This window comes from Lissotriton vulgaris, chromosome 11, assembly GCF_964263255.1.
Source record: "Lissotriton vulgaris chromosome 11, aLisVul1.2, whole genome shotgun sequence".
NCBI lineage: Eukaryota > Metazoa > Chordata > Amphibia > Caudata > Salamandridae > Lissotriton > Lissotriton vulgaris.
Window position 1 is genome coordinate 749,178,626 of NC_141699.1, and position 22,177 is coordinate 749,200,802.

Consider the following 22,177-nt stretch of genomic DNA (forward strand, 5'->3'; position numbering starts at 1 on the left):
GACACATCATATACTTAGAATGGGCTTTAGATCAGCCCCCCTTGTACCTGATTAAATGGCTTTGTTGGGCCTTTCTTTTGTATACTCTTGATCTGACTGTTCTGATTGTTTGTAATATTTCCCTGAGTACACCGTTTAATTTTCACTCATAGCTGCTAGCTCACTACACATTCTATAATCCCATCTGAAATATCAAGATTTTAGGTACTTTAAGCAGACATTACGGGTTTCAAGCAAAATAAAACCTTGAGTTGATACACTTGTATTTTTATACATTTTATTATGGTTAGATCGTGTTAAATTCCTTATGATGGAATTTTGTTTTTGATAAGTGGTTGACTATTGGTTTATCATGTACACAGCGAAGATTGGAGTTGGTATCGGATATGTCTGTAATGCACAGGTGAGTGAATTAAAATAAAGTGATCCACTGGATCTTTGTGTCTACCACATAGGTTGGAAAGACTATGTAAAGACTCTGATAATACATGGCAAGTTTATCATAGTAGACCACAAAATAGCAAGCTGCCATATGTAGACTTTATATGTAACCCCCCCAACCCCCCTCCCCCTGGAGTGTAATTGAGGTGGATAATTTAAAACAATTGACCGGTTTCAAAGGAAGAATGGAACAGCATATCTGCCCCTAGCCAGAATTCACCATGGCCATGTTCCAAGTAAACAAATGTTTATACAACTTACGTGCCAACATCTAAAGGGTCGCAGTTCTTGGAAGTGTAGAAAAAGAATTAGAGGTGTTGGATCTGAATCCCAGAACTCTGCATTGGAGTTACCGTCACTTTGTTCATAATTTCCACAGACACCAAGCCACATCTATGGAATTGAGGACTGCTACAAATTACATACATGCATCTTGATTCTGATGCCTTAAATTGTAGGCCAGCCAACCCCAACAGACTCTTCTTTTCCCCATGATCCCTGAAACCTAACACTATATTTAATTCTATCAGAGAAACATTATTTCTTTTAGAAGTCCAAATATTATGCATTAGAATATTTCCTTGCTACCTCCTGCAACTCAGAAGGACATTGTCTTTAATGGCCCATATCGGTTACCATTATTCCAAATCTCATTTCTAAAAATTAGGACATAATCCGCTGAATGTGAGTACTCATTTCCTAGCTACATGTGTAGCCAAAAAGCCTATGCTTGCCCCTAAGCTGGCTAGTAGTGCTACAGTTTGTGAAATCTATTGTATTTAATATAAATCTTAAAAGGTGTGTACATTCGACCTTTCCTTTTCATTCAGGTGTGTGCTTGTCATTTACTTTTACTTTTCCTCCGTTTCTATTGGTTGTAGCATACCATTTCCTGTTCTCCGTGTCATCATCTTATCAGTGTGCCGAGGCCAAAGTACTCCTTTCTATCTGCTTTAACTTCTTATTTTAATTACGAGCGAGCACTCCACTTTTTTAGACCTACTTCTTGGTGACTGGGCTTCTTACTGTATTTAAATTTAACATTTCCTTAATTTGGTGCGCGTTTTTCACTTATTTTTCTATATGTAAGCACAGGAAGATTAAGCAATTTGTTTAAAGGATGTTGAGCCAGGACTCAAACTTGGTTCCCCAGCTCTAAAGTCTGCCGCTCTGGCCACAACACCACATCCGCTTCCCCTCTCTCCGAGCCTTGCTTTCTTCAGCTGTCTAACCAAAAGGTGCTTTAAGGAAATAAAGCAGAGGTGTAGCAAGGATGTTATTTTCTCTAAATACATTCAGTTGAACTGCATTAATTTCAGTGGATTTGCAAATTAAGAAACCAGTTGTCTAACAAGTACAAATTATTTTATTTTCAATTACTCTAAAGCGTTTATAACATCTATCCCCAAGACAAGACTTGGTTACAGCTGGTGACTTTTAGAACTTGAAAACATCTTGGAGTCTGGCGTCACGTGAATTTGGGAAAAAATTAGTTTAGTTTTAGCCCCTTACAGAGTGCACTTTGTGCAAGCAACATCTATCAGTAAGGACGTTCTCCTTGCTTTTCCCATCGTCTTTGCTTCCTCATCATTGGTGCTTGCACTCATCTCACCCTAAACCCCTCCACGGCCTCCGCTCCCCTTCTTCCAAAATCAAACTCAATCCATGTAGCTGATGTGACTTCAGCAGCAGCAGGATCTTGCTGTGAGTGCCAAGGAAGGATGCTTTTCACATTTATTATGCAACGCTCCTTCAAACCAAATCACACCTCTTTCAAACTGTTTACCCAGTTCACGCCCCAGAGCTGTTACACAGCGCAAAAACAGTTATAACGTACAATGGATCCTATGTCATTGGTTTGCAAACACTAATAGGCATGCTGCATGCCACACAGAATGTGTTGCAGCGATCTCTGATATAGGAGATGGCTGCCCTTTTCCATCCATAAATATGAGAGTTGTAGAACTACACAATATGAAAGATGTCACAGTTGGGCATTTGGGATGTAGCCCACTACGCATTCTGCGGATTGTTATCTCAATAGACCCCTCACTGTCTAGCCAACCATATCACTGATCTCTTTGGCCACCAGGCTGACTGAATTTCTTGGTAAAAAGCTGTTGTGATGTTTGCTTTGCAACTCATTTTCTTTTGCTATAATTTTGTCTATTACCAAATGTTATCTCTAATCTAAAAAGGGGGAGGAAGGAGGAGCTGTGATCCCCTCAGCTGCCTGTTGTAATACAATATATCAATGGGGAATGGAACAATAGTACCTGAGTAACCAGGGTTCAGTGTTCTTGCTGTCTTTCAATAGAAAACCCTCATTCACGTATCAGGTCGTGAGGCGGTGTATCTTGATTCTCCACCTTATTAAAAACCTGACCGCATCATCATCAGGTATCTTTTTCTCATATGCTATCCTCCACCTGGAGGAGAAACCACTGGTTATTGCAGTAGTGGTCAGTGATAAAAAAAGGGGTGCACAAGTGAGGTGAGTTCGGGTAAAGTGAGTTAAAAATGACCACGTATTACCTGAACTGTATCTTTGTTCAGTTCGGAATGGTGGCGAATAAAAACCGTGTTGTGCGTGGGAAGACAGGTTACCAGTCTAACGCACTAGAGTGAAAGGTCGACATGTTTCAGCCCCATATAGTTGCCCTGACAGGTCAGGTGGCCTTCTTCATGACCATGTAGAGTGAAGGCTGCATATTATAGCAGTCTAGGTGAAGACGGATTGAGTTCACCTAATGAAAACAAAGGTCAAGCAGTGCCTTTCAGTCCTTAATTACGGACTTCCTCAGGGTACCAGCGGGCTTTTTTTGGCCTCGATTGCAACCACAGCACGACTTGTGCTTGCTCTTCTTTCGGTGCCCCAGATGACCAAATCTGCTGATTGTTATCTCAATAGACATTCCCCCCCTCCCTCCAACAAACATTTATTAAAGTGCAGCTTTATGCCATTCTCGTGTCTCTAAATTATTTGCTAAATATTGCAGATTGATAAGTGTTTGCCCCAAACACATACCCATACTATTAATGTATATGATTTATTTGTGTGCATCCGCTCTTACAATCGTAATAAATATTGTATGTATGCTGTGTGCATGTGCTCTTACAATAATGTATATTGTGTGTTTCCCGTGTGCATCTCTCTACTCTATGAATAACTTATTGATACATTCATCGTAAAGGTGAACAAGAGATGCTCAGCAGCAGGAACTTTTTTTACTGAGTAGTAGTGATGCTTTCTTTTTGCAAGACCCTCCACCCTTCCCTGGTTGGTGCAAAGCCATTCTGAAGCAAAACAGGAAAATGTTGAGTTGAAACAAGGTCTGCTCTAGCTACTAACCTGCTAGCAAACCATGCCGAAAGCTCAAAAAGTAAGGCTGCATCTGCTGTGACCAGAGAACTAGTAAGTTTTGTCACTTCAGTCGACAGAACCACTGTTGGTAAATTAACCTGAGAAAGTGAAGATAGTTCCTTTTTACTTTACATTGCGCTGAGAGGCTGCTTGCAGCACCTCGCACATTACCTCCACATCCGTTCTGTTTATCTTCATTATGCAATGAGGCCCCTATTCCTCCTACACTCCCCCTACCAATATCAAAAGGCTCCACTCCCATCACAACTCCTGTTCTTTTGTGTCTGTAGACACAATAGGGTGAGTGCTGCGTGCTCGCTCCATCGTAGCTTCATTTCTTTGGTTGGTGGTAGTGTGGGCTGCTTGCTTTTTGCCACGGCATGATGGTTCCTCATGCGGTGAGTGTTCTGTGATCCCTTCATGTGTTTACCTGCCTATTTTCACCAGGCCAGGGGACGTCGATGCCTTCCTCTGGTCGGGTTGGACGTGGCCTGTTGCCGGGTTCCAATGGCCAGAAGTTTTGTTGTGCCTTTCTCCCGCAGGGTGTGTATTGCTGTGTGGCAACCAGTGGTAGAAGTGGGCGGGATCGGAAGGGCACGGCGTGTCCCTAATTTTACAAATTATTTCAGTCCGCTCCCCTACTTCTTTCTTTCAAAACAGCATCCCGGGACTGCAAGAATAGTCCAACTTAAAAGCGATAACTTTCAGGGGCGTCTCACACTTCTCTGTTGAACTCCAGAGGCTGCAGTAGCCCCCCCTGAGCTCGCACAGACTGAGGGCAGGCCCATTGTCATTCCAATTGAGGCTGATGATCCCCTTTCGAATTACAATGCACCGCCTTCTGCCTTTACCATATCATTAGTTAGTGATTACAGAGGAGCTTACCCCAAATTTTTGTCCTGAATTTTGACCTCCTGTCCTAAATTTTTGTCCTGAATTTTGACCCCTTGTCCTGAATTTTTCACTCACTATCCTGAATTTGCGTCCATGCCATTGTTTCAGTGAAATGCTAAACGTACAAAAAATTGGTATGTTTTGCCATTTCTAGCCATACCCCTGGCTCCACCCATTGATCCAATTTTCGGTTAATCCCGCTCCCTGATTCTCTATCCACAGTACCCCTACTTTTTATTCCCCACTTCGACCACTGGTGGCAGCAGCACTCAGATGGTCGGCAGTGGGCGATTGAAGGCTCCGCAGCGGCACATGGCTCTGCAACCACATTGCAGAGCATGCAAACTGGGTGTTTTTTAATTATTCACCGGGTGTAGACTTGTTGCATTGCAGCACCTCTCAGTTCCTGCTTGCGTTGCGGCGGGGGACGGTTGCACAGTTTTGGCATCTCCTGGGCTGCTGGACCCCTATGCTTGGCACGGATGGGGGATGCCTGTCTCCATTCTTTATTTCTTTATGTAACCTGAGGCCAGGGGTGCTGTGGTAGGTCTCCTGTGACCCGCTTGGGGAGCCGCGTCTGCTCGCGGTGCGGTGGACTTTCCCTGATTCTGTGCTGTTTTTCCTCCCAGACGGAGGTCTGCGGTTCCTTTCTCTGGCGGGGAGGTGTTGCTAGGCTATCGGCTTCTCTGGCTTGTTGGTGGTGCTCTTCTGGGTTGATCCATGGGGGTTGGAGAATATTTCATTCCTGCCACTGGGTTTAGACAGACTTGTCTATGAAGTGGTTGGTTGGCCTCGGTCCGGGGGGGGGGGGGGGGGGGGGTTGCTTTCCTGTGTTTGAGCTTTGGACTTCCCAAGTTGTCTTGATCTGTGGCTTTTCACAGGCAGCCTTGCCCGTACTTATGGTTTTCTGCTCATTCTTTCCTTGAATGAATGAATGAAAAGGCATTTATAGTGCGCAACTATGCCCAGTGGGCGTCAAGGCGCCTAAATCAAATAACAGGCTGTTGGCAGACAGAAACAGAGCTTACTGGTATGCTTTAATAAAAAGCCAAGTTTTCAGTGACTTCCTAAAGAGGTCGAGGGAAGGCAGTGACTTGATCTCTAGGGGGAGTGAATTCCACATCTGAGGTGCCAGTATAGAAAAGGCTTTGCTCCCCCACCTAGCCTTCTTGGCTCGAGGGGTTACCAGTTGATTAAGCTCACTGGAACGTAGGCATCTGCTCGGAACGTATCTAGTAAGTAGGGATCCAAGGGCATCAGTCGAGCCTGCAGTTAGAGCCTTATATGTTAGGCAGAGGAGTTTAAACGTAACCCTTGAGGGAACAGGGAGCCAATGGAGATTCTTCCTCACCAAGGTCATAGATGCCAACCAGGGCAGGGCGAGAGCAAACCGCGCTGCCGCATTTTGTATAACCTGCAGACGCTGCAGAAGGCCCTTGTTGGCCCCGGCGTACAGTGAGTTACAGTAATCGAGCCTTGAGCCAACAAGGGCGATCACCACCTGTTTCCGTGCCTGTGGGGAAAGATAATGGACGATCCTTTTCAGGGTCCTGATGACGCCCCAACAGGTAGCCACCGTTCTGTTGACCTGAAGCTCCATTGAGAGCTGGGTGTCAAAGATGACACCAAGGTTCCTGGCAGATTGTGTGGGTGTGGGGCAGCTACCTAAAGAAGGAGGCCACCACTCACCTGACCACATGCCCTGGTCTTTGCCAAAGACCAGGACCTCTGTCTTATCCCCATTCAGCTTTAGGGAGTTGGAGATCATCCACTCTGCAACAAGTTGCATGCAGGCCCTAAAGTTTGATGCGGCTTCGTTCACAGAGTGGGTCAGGGATACCATAATCTGCGTGTCGTCGGCATACGACACTACCTCCATCCCCTGGGATCTTACTAGTCTTGCAAGGGGGGCCACGTAGATGTTGAACAGGGTCGGACTCAATGCCGACCCCTGTGGCACCCCACATTGCAAAGACTTAGCAGGGGAGAGGTATTCACCTAGCATGACACGCTGCTCTCGTTGGTGTAAGAAGGAGCTCAGGAGACTGAGGGCCGGTCCTTCTACCCCTGCCTCCCTTAACCTAGATGTTAAAGTAAGGGGAGACAGGGTGTCGAATGCTGCTGTAAGATCCAGCAGCACCAGTACGGTGGTTTGACCCAAATCCACTTTTCTGCGGATGTTATCCATGACTTTCGTCAAGGCAGACTCCGTGCTGTGCAGCTTTCTAAAGCCATGTTGGGACCCGTCCAAGAAACCTGAGGTATCAAGGAAGTTAGAAAGATGTAGGTTCAAATGGGTCTCCAACATCTTAGCGGGGGCCGGCAGCAGAGAGATGGGTCTAAAATTCTTCAGTACTCCGGGGTCTAAGGTGGTCTTTTTCAGCAGCGGCTTTACAATGGCTTTCTTCCAAAGTGACGGAAAAATGCCCTGTTCCAAGGCTCCATTCATTACTTCCAGCATCGGAGGAAGAATGATATCTCTACAGTTCTTTAGTTGTTTCAGAGGAACTGGATCAAGTGGGGAAGACGATTTTGTTTTGTCCAGCAGGCTATTAAGACCCTCCAAAGAAAGAGCAGGGAAGTGTTCAAGGGACTGGGGGGAGTCTCTATTCCAAGATTCCAGCAGTTTGATTCAAAAAAGGTCCTCAGAACTCAAAGAGTTCCTCTGTGACTGTAGAGCTATGTAGATATCATCTATTTTTTTGTAAAAAAAGTCTGATATATCGTTACATAGCTCCTGGGAAGCAACCACAGGGTCTGGTACCTGGAGAGAGCACAGTGAATCCACTATTTTAAAGAGCTCTTTAGAGGATGTTAAAGAACAGGTTAGGTTGGAAAAATAGTCCTGTTTTTCCTTGATGACTCTATTTTTGTACTCTCGTAGCAGGCTCTTATAGCCTTCTCGATCTTTGGGATCCCAGGATTTACGCCACCCACGTTCCTTCTGTCTGCATTTTTGTCTAAGAAGCCTCAAGTCGGCTGAAAACCAAGGGGCAGTTGGCTTCTGTCGAGCTGCAGATTTCAAGGAGGGAGGGGCTAGTTCAGCAGCGGCTCTGGTGATAGCATCGGTGAGTTCTTGAGCCGACTCGTCCACCTTCCGCTGAGTTGTAATATTGGTGTTAAGAATAAAAGGGGCGAGAGCCTCCTTAGTAAAATTTCTGAAGCTCCTTTTAGAGTGTTTTTTGCCAGTGCCTAAGTTAACATCAGAGCAGGGGATGTCTAGGGACAATGGGACTGCTAGATGGTCGGACCAAGTGATTGGTACCGGCATTCCAACAACTAGTCTAGAGTCGTTAGAAAAAATCCCGTCCAGGATATGCCCCGCCTTATGGGTCGGGTGGAGAACTCTTTGGACAAAATCGCATGCCTCCAAAGAATTCAGCAGAGAGGAGGTATCTTTCGAGGCCAAGTCATCTAAGTGGAAATTAATATCCCCCAAAATGGTGAGATGAGGTCTACCAAAACTAGGGTTCCAGAATTCTAAAAAGTTCTGGGCAGAAGTTAGCTCTGGACCCGGGGGGCCTATAAAGTAAAATACCAGAAAAAGAGCTCGAAGGGGCATGCACAATGCAGAAGTATAGGGCCTCAAAGGGATCAGTAGGGACCGATAGGGTTTTTATGGTGCACGAGAGAGTAGATTTAAAAAGAATGGCTATTCCACCACCTCTACAGCGTTCTCTATCTAACCTTAGGAGGGTGTATCCGTCAGGTATGGCCAAAAGCAGATCGTGGCCAGAGGACTCAAAGGCCCACGTCTCGGTGACAAAGACCCAATCCGGATGCCTCGTACTAACAAAGTCGTGAAATTCAATCCCATGTCTGATCAAAGAACGTGCATTGATCAAGAAGCCCTGTTTGGATTGGGAGATATGACTAACAGGCGCAGGAGGGATAAGATGCATATGGGTCTGAATAGAGCAGTTAAAGGAAATACTACAGGAAGGACACGAACGGGCCTGAAGCAATACCTCAGGTCTGAACCGATGATGACAGCAAAGCGCAGGGGGTCTCCGCGACAAGAGGTTACAAAACAAATCATCCCGGGAGGGGGACACGAATACGTCGGGAGTCCCAGGGTCCAGCCCGTCCTGCAGCGCGGACGGGCGCAGACGGGCTGAACTCTGGCGTAACTCCGGCGTCAATCAGGCGTCCCCGCTGCGCGTTACCGCTGCGCGTCTGCATGACTGATTTAAGTACACGCCTAGCGTCCTTCTGACGACTAGAGCGTCAAGCCTACCTGCTAGCGCCGAAAAGCGGCACAAAGTACTTCCAATATGGCGCTACTGGAATGAGAATTACGCGAGGAAGCGGACCCGCCCAACAGCGGTGTGGTTCCCACAAGTTAGAGTGCAGGTGAGGGCCAGGCGCAGTTTAAAAGCAGGGGACAAATAAAATAAATCCAAATTAAATGAAAAACGAGGTATTTTAAAATCGAGCAGCAGCTCTGGTCCTGAAGCGCACACAGCGCGTGCAAGGTCGAATTAACAGCTGACAAGGGGGAGCCTACAGTTTACCTGGCTTAAGTACACGCCTAGCGTCCTTCTGACGACTAGAGCGTCAAGCCTACCTGCTAGCGCCGAAAAGCGGCACAAAGTACTTCCAATATGGCGCTACTGGAATGAGAATTACGCGAGGAAGCGGACCCGCCCAACAGCGGTGTGGTTCCCACAAGTTAGAGTGCAGGTGAGGGCCAGGCGCAGTTTAAAAGCAGGGGACAATTAAAATAAATCCAAATTAGATGAAAAACGAGGTATTTTAAAATCGAGCAGCAGCTCTGGTCCTGAAGCGCACACAGCGCGTGCAAGGTCGAATTAACAGCTGAATGCTTTTCTCATGGCCAGCGCTGCAGAAGCTCACAGCATCCTCGTGAGCCTGTCTGCACACGTCAATGTTGTTCTCTGATTGACGTGTGGGTAAGCGGAAGCGGCTATGCGGAGGTTCTTGAGATTGGGGGAATCCTTGGCCTAAGGAAATCCCTGGGCTTGTTGAGACACTTCAGAGCTGTGCGTGGACTGTCACTGTGGCAGTATAGGCATCTCGAGGTAGGTGCTGCAGGCTTTTTGGCCATTTTATTACGCATTTATATGGGGGTGCTGAGCCTCTCAGAGTATGCAGTGGGTGACTGCCTGAGGGGAATGCGGTACTCCTTCCTGTTGGCAAAACGGTCACTACGGGTTGGACACCCTTTTTAGGTTTCGCCTCGCGTTACTGCGCTAGCAGTTCGCGCAGGCGAAATCCTAATGATTACAATGTGGGATACAGGAACGTCTCCCGGCTCCCATTGGCTAGCTCCATAAATGGAGGCTAGCCATTGGAAGCCGGTTCTGTCTGTCAAGGCCGGACCAGATTCGGGGGCGTTCCCGCGATTTCTTCCCTCCGCAACGTCATACGGCGGTGGGCGGGGTTTATTATTTTTTGTAGGTTTCGTTTGGCCATTCTGCGGCCGACCGCCGACGGAGGAAGTCCAGGTGAGTGCCTTCCTTGCCGTTTCCTCCCCCCTCCCGCTGTCCGTTCCTTTCCCGCCCCCCCTCCCGCTGTCCGTGTGCTCGTAGGTGCTTGTTGCCCTATCTGGCCGCCACCTCGCATGCCGTTGCAGGTCCGCTGAAGCCGCTGGTCACCGGGGTTCCGGTGGTGGCTGAAAAGTTGCAGCTGCTTGAAATAAAGAAGCCCTTCCTGACCCGCGATTTGCTTCTCGGTCGGGCCCCGGCGAGTGGGCCTAAGGCTATCGTAGGCATCAACGGTGAGAGGATACTGGTGTGGAGTGTACAACACAACGTGACCCGAAACAATAGAGAGACGGTAGATGAGACGCAATGATAAAAAAAAAAACGGCGATGAGGTGTCGGAGCGAAAAACTTGACGGAGGAGGACATAAGTGACTGTATACTCTGTTGCGTTCTACAATTTGTTTACTACTTCTGCGGTTAAGCATATGCACACGTTTAGTTTTGCTGCTAGAGTTGCTACGCGTTTCCCATGGCTGCATCGAATACCCATAAGAGTGTATGCAGTAAAAGAGTAGATGTTTCCTGGATCCAATACTTACGTCTGTGTTTGAAAACATAGGCTCAGATTAGCACTCAACTGTCCTGCCTATTACCCTTTTAATTGTGGGGTTGTTATTGTACATTGAATACATTGTTTTGTTTAGAAATTGACTACCCCCCCAAACCCGTGCAGGTTATAATTCGCTACTTACTGCACCAGGTGGTCTATGGGTTGGTGGTATTTAAGTAATACATATTGTTTAAGAGAGCGTATCCACCTTTTTCTTGTACTCTGGGCATCCCTTTTTATGTCGAAGTCTACCAGACAGTACATCTGTAGATTTGCCAACAACTTCTTGGGACATTAGGAAAGCGTCCTGGGAATGAATTTGGCCGTTGTTTACCATTGGGTTCGTAACTCACACTTGCTTTCTATTTGTTTTAGGCTGTCCACCTCTAGTTCGTCCCTTCCTTTGCACAAACCCTATTTACTGTATTCGTCCACTAGTACTCCATTTCTGTTAACAGGCCTTCAAACCCTGTTCTTATCTTGTCACATTTGCTGTGCATTCAAAGATAGAGGTAAAATGTCGAGCTATCTCTTATAAGGAATTTAGTGTTTACTTTACTTTCTCTGACTTATAAGTGAGATTTGTATGACAATCATGCTAGCTCTGGAGGAGTATGTTTAGTCACAAAGGGATAACTCTGAGTCCCTCAGTGTATATGTGTAAAATACAATTGTAGTTAAGAAAAAAGGGATGACCCTGTGTCCTTCAGAACCTGGGTAAGTTATAGTTAAACATGAAGCAGTTCTGTCGGGTTGGACAACCGTTAATTCAAGATGCTATTAACCCCTCCGCCGAACGTTCCGCGCTGGAGCGGAACGTTCTATTGCGCGGGCGGGGCTGGAATGTTCAGCGAACGTGCGCAGCACTACCAAGGTAGAGCATGCGATGTCCGCTGAACGTGCGCCGCACGGAAAGGGTTAATGCAATCTAACAAATAATAATAAGCTCTCAAACACACAATGATTTATAAAAGGATCAAATACTATGGTATTTTTGCACATAATGAATAAGGCCTGAGATAATAGTTTTGAGGAAAATGATTTATATCCAAATTACTTCATTCAAAGATATAAACATATACAAAGAGACTGTCAAAAAGCAATAGTTTGCAAAGGCATAAAGTGCATGCATAGTGCATAGTGCTCAAGTGGGGAACATTATATACAGTGTGAACATTTAGCTATATAGAGGTTAAAAAATAGGCCAGACGGTGTTTGTAGTCCAGAGATTCCCATCTATCCTAGTATAGAATCTCAGAGGTACTGGACCTAGACAAAAGCGTAGACGTTTCGACCCTGTGGTACCCCCGTCTGTGGTCACAGCGGGTCTTCCTCAAGACAAGTGTGGCGGGGGGCTGGTGGGCGGTTGGGGGTATTTCCTGTCACATCGCAAAGTAAATCACTACAAACTGCCCAGGCATTTGTTGTGCTGCAGCAAGCACAATAGATATCCAATCACTGCACGTTAGCTTGATCATTTAATTTCAAGTCCACAGTATAGCAGACCGGGTTGTTGTACTCTTCAGCCTAACCTGGTACTCACATATCACCTTATATTTTTTTAACAATAGGTCTCACATTTGCGAGAGATTAAGCTAATGGCAATGTAAATGACAATGCCATTTATTTATCTGTTTTCAAAACCAACACATAAATACAAAATTTGTCATTTACAATGCCAATAGCTCTAACTTTTCCAAAGGCGAAACCATTGCATTGTAAATGCTTGTTTATATTATGTATAGCTGTGCTGTATGTTTTTTGTTATGTTGTTTCCTGACTTATGGCCTGTCCATTTTCTCATTGACTCTGGGGTTTCCTCTGAGATCTGACTCTGCGTCTGCATTACTGTGTATGCAGGCCTGGAGCTGCTTTTTCTGTTGGCACCCCCTGGCTGCTGGGCGCATGTGGCATGGTGCTTTAGTGTAAATTGATTATGAGAGCCTGGCCTCCACTACCTTGCTCCACATCTGCATTATTTTCTAACAGGTGGTGCGGCAGTGTGCCATTAGGGTAGTTTTTCTGGCTGTGGCCTCTGTCATCTAGCTGGAGGTCTCCGGTGCCTTTTCACAAGCCTGGAGTGTGGTCCTGGTTGCCCATGCAGCCGGCTGCTTTCTGTTCTTTGGCTGTGGGTCTGTTTCTCTGCACGGAGACTTTCTTTTGTGTTCCTCTGGCTCTGCAGGTTATAGTTTGGGCTCCTGGTATTGCGCTCATTGAGTGTGTTGTTACTTTGTTGGAGTGTGGTTGTTCAGCCTGTGGGGTTCTCTGTGTTGTTCCTCTGCAGGTGGTCTGTTGTCGGTAGCCTATATGAGCTGTCTTCTAAGGGCCTACTCCAGAGGAATTCTTAGCCTTCGGAACTCCCTGGGATTGTTCGGGTACTTCAGGGTGGTGCTATGAAAGTCACTCTAGCAGTATGGTGTACTGTGGAAGCCTGTAGCTGCTCACTTTCAGACATTTGTTTACACATTCTTTTTCTGCATGCTGGGCCTCTCGGTGAATGTCATTAATAGCCACCTGAGGGGGATGGGCTCACAGTCCGTTTTTCCTCTGGCGGGCTTCTTAGCACCTGGAGGTGCTTTGTGGATTGTGTTCTCAACCTCTCGCCATGTCTGGTTATGACCTGATGTGCAGTGGTTTTCTATGGTGCCGTTTGACCTTTCCCCCCTTTCTGTTCCATGGTGGGGTGGTGGTCTCCATCTCCTGCTTCTCCTGTACCTTGGTGGTACTGGGTGGTGCTGTTGCCACGTTTCCTCTCCTTAGTTCATTCTTGTCCCTTCTTGTTGACAAAGCTTTATTTGGTCCCTGAGGGTTAGGTTTTGGAATGGTGCCTGTTGTGGCATCCTTTGCTGTCTTGGCCTCTCTGGTTTCAATGTTTGCTAGTTGGCGGCTATGGCTGTCCCATATCCCTTTCTTACTCTGCCTTTGGAGGTGGCTGGCTGTTTTACTTCGCCGTTGGTGGTGCCTGGCTGTTCAGTGAACAGGGTTTTGTTTCCCGGGGAATGTATGACTTTACAACGCATACTTTTACAACTCATACCTTTACAATGCATTTTTTACAACGCAACATCCATTACAACGCATTCTATTACAACGCATGCCATTACAACGAATTTTTAAAAACTACCTTTACAACACATTCCATTACAACGCATGCTACCTTTACAACGCATACCATTACAACACATACCATTACATTGCATGTATGGTAAGTATTGGATCGTGTAGGGGTAAAAATTACTATTCTAACTCCAGAGGGGTGCAACAGTAGGGTAAATGTTGGATAGTGTAAGGGTACTATGCGTTGTGATGGTGTGCATTGTACTGGTATGTGCTGTAATGACTGCGTTGTAATGACATGCGTTGTAGTGACATGCGTTGTAGTGACATGCGTTGTAGTGACATGCGTTGTAGCTACATGCGTTGTAGTGACATGCGTTGTAGTGGTATGCGTTGTAATGGTTGCGTTGAAATGGCATGCGATGTAATGAATGTTACGTTGTAAAAGTTTTGTTGTAATGGTAGTGCGTTGTAAAAGTTGCGTTGTAAAGGTTGTTTCCCTTCCCGGGCAGTCTGATGTGGCTTGGTTGCACATCTGTTCTTGATGGTCCTCTCCCAGCACTTTTTCTCACTTGACTGCCTGGGTGCCTAGGGTTTTCCCACCTGTGGTTCCCTGTTCCTGCAGCTTCTGTTGGGGCGGTTTCTGCCCGGGTGGGGTTGGCGGCTGATTATCCTCCATACTGCGGGTCCCTCGGGCTGAGCTCCTGGCTAGGGTTGTCCAGTGGGCGCATGTCCTGTGGATGGTAAATTGCAGTGTTTTTTTCCAGCGGGGGTGCTTGTCTTTCCATCTGGTGGGTGTGGTGGTTCATTCGAAATTACCTTTTGATCATCTTCATCTTCTTTACTCATGTTACCAGGTGCCTCCCTGCTCCCATCCAGTCCCAAGTCGGGCTGCTTCTGTTCTGCTAGTTAGGGTGGGGGCGGTGGAAGGGGAGGGTAGATAGGGGTGTTTGCTGTCTGCTGACGGTCTAGGGGTGTTTCAGCTGGTGTTGGTTCTGTGGCGCCTCATATCTTGGGTGGCATTCATTCCGTTCATCTGCTATCCTCCGGCTACTCCTTCCCCTGGTGTCTTCGTGGATGCATTCTTTTTTGCAAGTTTCCTTCCTGCTCGTCCACGTTAGTCCATGTCTTCTGCGGTGTCTGGGTTCACAGAGGAGTCTCAGCCTTTCCAGTTCCTGCATTTTGGGCTGTGGGCTATCTACTGCGGTTGCCTGGGTATGGGTATGCATTACTCTGGTGGCTGTTCTGGCGCCTCCATTCTGCTATTCCCCAAATTTGTTTTCAGGGGTTGGGGGGTTGCCACTTTGGGGGTGGGTCCCCTGCAGTTTCATTGGCCTGCGTGTCTGGTGGTCATTTCCCTCTGTTTGCCTTGTTCCAAAGTTTCTGGTTTGGCTTTTTTTTGGGGGGGGGGGGGGTCCGGTTGTTCTGGTGGCTCTGGAATGACCGGTTGCATTGGTTTCCTCTGTTGTTGGAGATGGTGGTGATGGGTAAGGAGTCGCAGGTTTCATTGGTTTCCTCTGCCCTATAGTTTCATTGTCTCCTAGTGTCCTCTCAGGCGTTTCTCGAGTTGGCATCTTGCTGATTGGGCGAGGTGGGTTCCTGTGGCATGGTGTCTCGCCCTCTGTCTCCCATGCAGACGCCCAGTGGGTCAGCATTGACTGTTGTTTTGGGCTTGGTGTACTTGTGTGCACGTAATTCTGATTTCTGTTTCTCTGCCTCTGGAGCTCCTGGTCTTCCAGGATGGCCTTTGGGGCTTTACAATGCCCTTGATGAGGTCTGCTAGTTGGTCTGAGTCTGGTCTGAGTCTGGTCTCCCGGTTCTTTGTGTGGGGGGGGGGGAGGGGGCGTTCCCTCAGGGGGTGTGTCCGAATTGGGGCTTTCCCTCTGGTTTTGCGGCCTCACTGGTTGTCTTTCTTTCGTCTGTGGGGGTTACGCCTTCTGGCTCTGCAGGTATTGTTCCTCTTTTTTGGGTTGGTGGTTGTGTCAGCTCACAGGCTAGGGAGGAGGTACTCTGCTCGTTGTCTTAGGTCGTCTGTGTTTGGGGTCTCTTTGGCTCAGAGATTCTGTCCGCTGTGTTGGGGTGGACTGTTGGTCCTGTTTGTTTACCCTTAAATTGTGTAACTTGTTTGGGTGGGCTGATGCTTGGACAGTTGGCCTGGTTTTTGTTTGGCTTAGCATGTCTCATTGCATAATGGAGATAAGCAAGAGGTAAAAGAAGGTAATGTTTTTATTACTCACCGGTAAATTACATTACTCCAAGTCCTGCTCTCGCTTATCTCCATTACAACCAGCCCTCCCTCCTGGTTGCCTTGTCAACTGTGTCTACGGTGGTTTGGTACATACAGGAGTTGTGGAGGCGGCAGAGCCTTTTTATATTGGTAGGGGGTGCATCTACGAGGCACAGGGGCCTCCTTGCAAAATGGAGATAAGCAAGAGTAGAAATTGGAGTTACGTGATTACTGGTAAGTAATAGAAACATTTGTTTGTACCGCAGCTTTCTAAATGAATGTGAGATATGCGTCATATATTCAAAGTAAACATGCAAACCTAGTTTGCATGTTTACTTTGAAAACATAGTTTTCGCTTCCACAACTGTACTGTGGTTTTATTGGAGCCATTCATACTTATTTAGTATCTTTGCTGTACCTGTGCCACCCAAGGGTTGCTCAAGAGCACTTTCAACTTCTTCCAAAATACAAAGGAATAGTGTCCATTCACTTTAAAATAGCGCACCTTGGTTGCCCTCTAAATGCACATTTGATCAAATAGTTCGGTCCATAGTTCAGTTGTGGGCGCTTTCAACTGCGTGAATGTTCCATACTATTGAAATCGCCAGACCGGGCCAGCATCACCTACAATCACCCCTCCGCTTTTGTCCACAAACCCGAGGGAATGTCAATGTAGGTGGTGCACATACAAAGGCAGTCCAAAAAGCCAGATGGTAATGTGGAGAGGTGGCTCTTGTCATCCAGACAGAATTGTAAGTGGGTTAAAATCTTTCTTATGGCCTAAGTAAGAGCAGCAACGTTTGTAGTAGGCCTGAATTTGCCAGAGTTGAGGGCCAAGTATGGACTGTTTCAGAAGGGGAATTACAAATGTTTTTTTTTCTAGCAATCTGGGATTAGACCCTTCAAGATAGATCCCTAATTGGGAGATGAAGGATGTGGTCCGAGGGGAGGTTTTCTGAGCAGCTATGTTGAAGCAGGGTACAGTCTTTTACAAATAATGCCCTTAAGGCGAAATCCATGTCTTTGGGAAAAATTACATTTAGGGAAGAGACAGTGTGGTTCTTTGAAGATTAGACTCACCATGGGCCTGGCTGTTTAGACCTCTCAGCTAGCAATTTACTGTGGTGTCTCTTTTACATTTAGTTTTAAAAAGGAGTGGTTGAGGTCCTTACACACCAGGAGAAAGAAGGACCCACCATGGTTGGAGTGGGTTGTGTTTGTAACAAAGTTGACTAAATCAAACGACCCCTACATTGTCATTTGGCTTTTGCTATGACCTCTGCCCAGCAGTATTATTTAGCCGATTTCATTGTACTTTTGCACACTAAGGCTTTTATCTAAAGTTGGCAGTCCATTTCCAATTGGTGCTTATGCCAACTATATTCCACGCTATGAATAGTGTAGCACATGGTTTTGAGCCTTAAGTTAAACCAGGCTGTGTGGTGCTGCATTATTCACAACTTTACAGGTTTTTACCATGACCGCTATATACAAGGTACAGGTCTGGTTCTGTGAGGTGGAGGTATTCATTTTGTGACATCTCTTCAGGTGTATATTCTCGGAGCACCTTGAGGCAGAGTTCTTACTGTAGCGCCAAAAATCAATTCTATTATGATCTGACCAATTTATGGGAATAATCTTTAATATCAATAGCAACAGCTTTTGGGAAATCTGTATCATGACATGACCATTTATCTGTGTAGGGCCCCTTATCTTCTGATAAGGCAGTCTGAGGCAGTAGTACACCATATCGGAGTGAATGACTGACCATGATGTGAAGCCACCAAGGACCATTATGACGTTTTAACTGACAAGACCCCCACTAAGTTAATACAATTATTTACAAAATCCACGTTTCTTCAATTTGAGGAAACAGATCAGTCTAATGAAAAGTAACGAATTACACCCGGTACAATTAAAAGGGCATGGATAAGTTGTGATGGCCAGGTGGTTTTTGAAGAGGGTGTGATCGCCAACCCACCCACCTTTTGCCTGTTTTCGTCGCAAAAGAAACACATTCTTCAAGCTGCACCAGTCCAGTGCATGCCACACTTGCAATTGTCTTAAAAGAAAATTGGATGGGGGAAGCCTGAACTCTTTAGAAACATTTTGAAGGATTTTTAGTGACTGGGTCTGCAGACTATTGGGGTAAGTGAGTGCTGTCGAAACATAAATCAAAACTTAACATCCCCAAACCCCAAACTCAGTCTCACCCCACACTACAGCCCAAGAAGCATCTCACACCTTTAATTTGTTAATAAACTGTCTCTACTCTTTGTCTTAAAGCTCTCACTGATCTACTGATTCATATTAAGTTCTACCAAATCATCCTATTCACTTCTCTCCCTCCATTTTTTTTTCTCCTTTACCTTCATTAGTCATTGGTCTTTTTATTGGTGATTAATTTTGCTTATTTAAATATATTGGTAGCATTAAATATGAAGCAAGTCAAGTGTATAAAATAAATTATGTTGTCACTCTTTGCAGCAGGGCTAAGGTGAAACATTAGGTCAAATTGCGAGTTGACCCGGTCAGACTGACATTGGGGTTGGACATCATAGAAACAGTTATTTTTACACTTAATTTCTTGGAATTGATTGCTCAAGATCTGTGGATGTCTCAAAGCTGTGTCCAGCAGAATCTCCACAAAGCCAGAGATAATGAGTCTGATTACTGGTGAACAGCATGGATTAGAAGGCAAAACCTTAGAGAAGATGAGAGGCTCCTCCTTTGTTTGATACTGAAGAGAGACCGCCAGATGTGTTGGCAGGCTTCCCATCGTCCATTCTCTCTCTGTTTTACAGAGCCTGGTTCTGTTCAGCTCGTACTTGCCACGGGCCGAAGCCGAACATGGTTTCACTACCTTGGCTTAAGCTTGTAGGAGCTAATGAATTGGCAACCCTGGCAGTATGAAAAGCCCTTAGGTACCATCTTTGACTGATGTAGTCACGCTGTTTCTCAGATCAGTCTGCTGCAGTCCAAAATCTAGTCCATTTTGAGAGCAACTGAGCTGGAATAATTCAATGGGAGACTTGTGGATGTTTATTCTGCATACCTGGATCAGTAAATATGTGAGGATCTCCCACATTTAAACAGTCTTTGGACGTACCTCCATAACTCTATTAGTGTTGAATGGCAGTGTGTATAATGTCTTTCTTCTCCTGTATCTGTGTTAGAACAGGCGTTGAGGACTCAGAATTACAATTTCAGTGATCTAACTCTGCAAATTGGTCTGATGCCTCCATCCACATGGCCTCTGCAGTTTCAGCACCTGAGCTTAAGTGCACTTTGAGCTCTTACAAGCTGGCAGGCAATTCACCAACCGCATTAAGGGTCTTCTACTGTACCTGAGAGTACATTCAAACACCGCCCTTCAAAGCTTGAACAGGCAGAGGATACTGGTAAAGGAGAGAACTGCCATTCTGCATTTTTACAGGGAGTTTGGGGGTTCAGAGGTCATCAGAACTGCTACCTGGTTTGTTACAACAGCTTACCATTTATCTTTAAAAAACTGTAAAACCTTTCTAAATCTTTGGGGGATCAATTCTGAAATGGACTGCACCGCAATTTTCAGTAGGGAGAGACCCTAGCATTAAAATAGTTATTTTGGGGTTTATTTATTTATTTATAAAGTTTTATATAGCGCGAACAAGATCCTGAGGGATATCAGAGCGCTTTACAATAAGTTGGAAGAAGGGACAAAATGAAATATACAGAGTAATTGTGGAAAAATGCTAAACAGTAAACAATGGTACACATATAAGGTAAAATATTATGCAGACAATACGATCCGTGACTGTTAGTTGTGCCATGGAGCTAGAAACAAAGAAACAGCCACCTTATGAGTGCCTCCACCCCTTATGGTAAGAATTTGCTCATTAAGAATCCTTTGGCTTCCAGTTTGAAAGCCGTCGTCGAGGCGAGTCTGCGTATATCCGGAGGAAGAGAGTTCTATATTTTAGGGGCTGCACCAAAGAAGGCTTGGTGACAAGTTCTCTTTTTGCTAAAGATAATCGGTTTCAGGAGGAGAGTAGATGCTTCAGCTCACACTTTACACTTCGTTTACAATCAAAGATGGATCTTCCTGTGATTGTCCCTGTTCTTCACTGCTGGACTGAGCAGTGAGAGTAGCAGGATGGTTCTAGGCACACCTTTTAGTGCTACTGGTCTCTTGCTAGGTCCTACATGGACAATAAGTAGCCTTGATTGGTCTTCCTGATTATCACCCTGAAATAATTTCAAGGATACTTTCAAGGGAGGTCTATTAACACATAGTTTGGATTTCTCAGATTCTGAGTGGCTGTTTTAAAGTAGCAATTGTTTACCTCCAAAGTATACTTTTGGAAAATGACTTTTGAATTATAAAATCAGACTTGGAGGTTATATATTGGCTAATAAAACTTTTTTTAAATGTGAGCAGCTGTGGAGAAGATTACTAAATCATTTTTAAGCTATATCGCTCGCCAGCCTGTAGGCCTCATCATAGTTTCTCAGATAGATTGAGAATGTGGGTAGTGAAGTAAAAATAATGTCAGCAATGGAAATATTATAAATAACCTTTGCACTGATAAAATGGTGTAAATCTATTCGCAGCCCTGTTGAATCTTCTACAATGAAAATTGGAACAAACTGGGTTCCCACCAAACTTGATAGGATAGCACTTATGGAGCGTGCTTATACCGGAGGGTGTCAAGGCACTATCGCAGACAAAGGAGATAGAATAGAGGCTCATAGGCCACAACCTAGGACTAAACAAGCCAGGATTTAAGATGTTTTTTAAAACCGAATAGGAGTCCGAGTTGTAGATGAAAGAGGGTAGGGAATTCCGCAACTCGGCGGCCGCTACCGAAAAGGAGCGGCAATCCCATCTTGTCTTCCGAAATCAGGAGATCACAAGCTTTTTCTCTAAGAAGGATGTCAAGAGCCTCCAAGGGATGTACCAATGAGAAAGAGACTTCAGCTGCAGCGTACCCTTGCTGTGCATAGCTTTGTAAACCATGCTGAGAGCCTTAAAGCCAATACGCTTCCTGATGGGGAGCCTATGAAGGGAACACATCCCCTCCCTGGCTAACAGACACTTGGGAATCTTCAAAATAAGATGGGCCACCACCTTTTATACCACCTGGAGCTTATTGAGGGAGACGCCATTAATGTTTAGGTACACTGCATTGCAATAGTCCAGTAGAGAGGTGACTAGAGCGATAATATTCGTCTGGTGCAGTTCGGACGGAATAAATAGCAGAACCTTTCTCAAAATCCTCAAACTGTAAAAACATGTACTAACTGTGCGGCTGAACTGTGTGTGAAAGCTCAGGCCATCATTAAAGATGGACCCCCCCAGATTTTTTGCTGTCCAAACCTGAACCGGGAGGGGACCACATATCGTCAGCCACCAGGAGTTAGACAGGTTGGAATTCTGCAAGCCAAACACCAGCACTTCGGTTTTGTCTGCGTAGATCTTTAGTGAATTGTCTTTCATCCAGCAAATGATGCTGGACATGCACTGATTGAACCTCTCAGACACCCGCTGCAGGTCATTCGAAATGGAGATGATAATTTGCGTATTGTCAGCATAGGACAGCCCATGAAAGCCAAAGGACCGCACCAGATCGGCCAAGGGAGTCAAATAAAGAATGAAAAGGGTGGGACTCAAAGACGAGCCCTGGGGCATCCCACAAGGAAGGCTAATGGCCTTGGCTCTAGAGCCTCCAGAGCTGACAATATGTGCCCTGTTTGACACTAATGAAGGTAAAAGCTGTAAGGCTATCATAGAGATTCCTACTTGCCACAAGAGCAGGACAGATGGTGTTGAATAATTGCGATAGATTGAACACTATCAGAACTACCGCCAGCCCTGAACTACCTGTGCACGAATACAGTCAGTAGCCACAATGAGGGCAGATTCCGTGCTGTGACCGGCATGGCACCCGTTCTGAGAGGGATCCAAGATTTCCTGAAATTCAACATATTTCATCCGTTCTTTATTGATCAGTGCTAAAGTGCAAGTGATCTTCACCAAATCTACATCGACACTGGGCTTTCAGTAAGGAAATAAGTCCTCGTAGTAAGAAACGGACTCCTCACCCCCTCTCCAATAAGGAACTGACGCATCACCTCCCCTGCATGGTAGTAAGGAA

General features: G+C 45.7%; 1 protein-coding gene across 1 annotated transcript in view; it reads left to right on the forward strand.

Annotated features, from left to right (window-relative positions):
* The window catches only part of AP1S3 (adaptor related protein complex 1 subunit sigma 3), a 146,461-nt gene that overhangs the window by 46,079 nt on the left and 78,205 nt on the right, over positions 1–22,177 (forward strand). The window lies entirely within an intron of this gene.